The following is a 1,001-nucleotide window of genomic DNA, read 5'->3' as shown; positions in this document are numbered from 1 at the left end:
AAAGAGAACGAATTGCAGATAGGGGGGAGTCTTATAAAAAGTTGATTTAAAAATCTAACAAATTTAGAAAATGAAGCAAGAGCAGAAAAAAGAGATAAGGGTCCTTGTATTTTATTTGTTTCCTTGTTTCACTTGTTGTTGACAAAAGAATCATGAAATTGGAATCCTGAAAATCATTTGAGTAAAAAGAGAATCCCAGATTCTAAAGATGGAAATCAATATTATTTATAAGAAGACAAAAAAAAGCATAAAGTTGTGTGTAGTGCTTCGTATTGTAACTTGTAATTGCTTAAAAACTAAAAAGTGGGCCTCCCACTAAGGAAGCTCTTCCACTAAAAGAGAAACTCGTTTTCAAGTATCACCAAAAAACTATAGAACATAACTTTTCAATTAAGTAAATAAAAAAGGTCTTAACAAGAGAGAGAGAGAGTGCACCTTCTTTCTTATTACAATTTGGTTGGTTGAGGAGATAGAAGCAGAAGTTGTGGTTAGCTGTTAGGGATGAAGAGAGAGAGCAGCTATATATAAAGTGTTTTGATATAGATCCAAAGGAATGACACTAAAATCCAGAATCAATGCAGGAATCTAAAGTATATGCCCATTCCGGAGACTTTAATATAATTCACACTTTCAGGTCAACGCTTTCACAAATTGCTTGCCTCCCTGTAAGTTAAAGGACTCTTTTTATCAGCTTTCATTGTTCCACATCATTAGTCACCGATTGGCTAAATCGTCATTTTGTTAATATTACCGCAAAACTAAACGTATAAATACAAATTATCTTATCTGTAATTTAAATTATTATTGGTTCATAATAGTTGTTTGAGATATCATCAAACTTCCGCCGGCTTAGTTCAGGTGCATACATATCTATTTCAATTAATGCCAAATTATGCTTCGTCAATTTATTTTGATATATTTTTAGTGTAAATGAAATTTTAGTGTAACCAATTTCAACTCTACGAAAAATCATCAGCCAATGAATTTCAAAAGGCGCGAAT

General features: G+C 32.0%; 1 protein-coding gene across 1 annotated transcript in view; it reads right to left on the bottom strand.

Moving 5' to 3' along the window:
* Positions 1 to 676, bottom strand: part of LOC101490150 (probable inorganic phosphate transporter 1-3) — a 3,545-nt gene extending 2,869 nt beyond the window's left edge. The window contains exon 1 of the mRNA XM_004495263.4: positions 436 to 676. The gene's annotated coding sequence lies outside the window, so the exon portion shown is untranslated. The remainder of the gene's footprint in view (positions 1 to 435) is intronic.
* Between the last annotated feature and the right edge of the window lie 325 nt (positions 677 to 1,001).

Source organism: Cicer arietinum, chromosome 4 (genome assembly GCF_000331145.2).
Source record: "Cicer arietinum cultivar CDC Frontier isolate Library 1 chromosome 4, Cicar.CDCFrontier_v2.0, whole genome shotgun sequence".
NCBI lineage: Eukaryota > Viridiplantae > Streptophyta > Magnoliopsida > Fabales > Fabaceae > Cicer > Cicer arietinum.
This window is presented reverse-complemented; position numbering and strand designations above follow the sequence as displayed.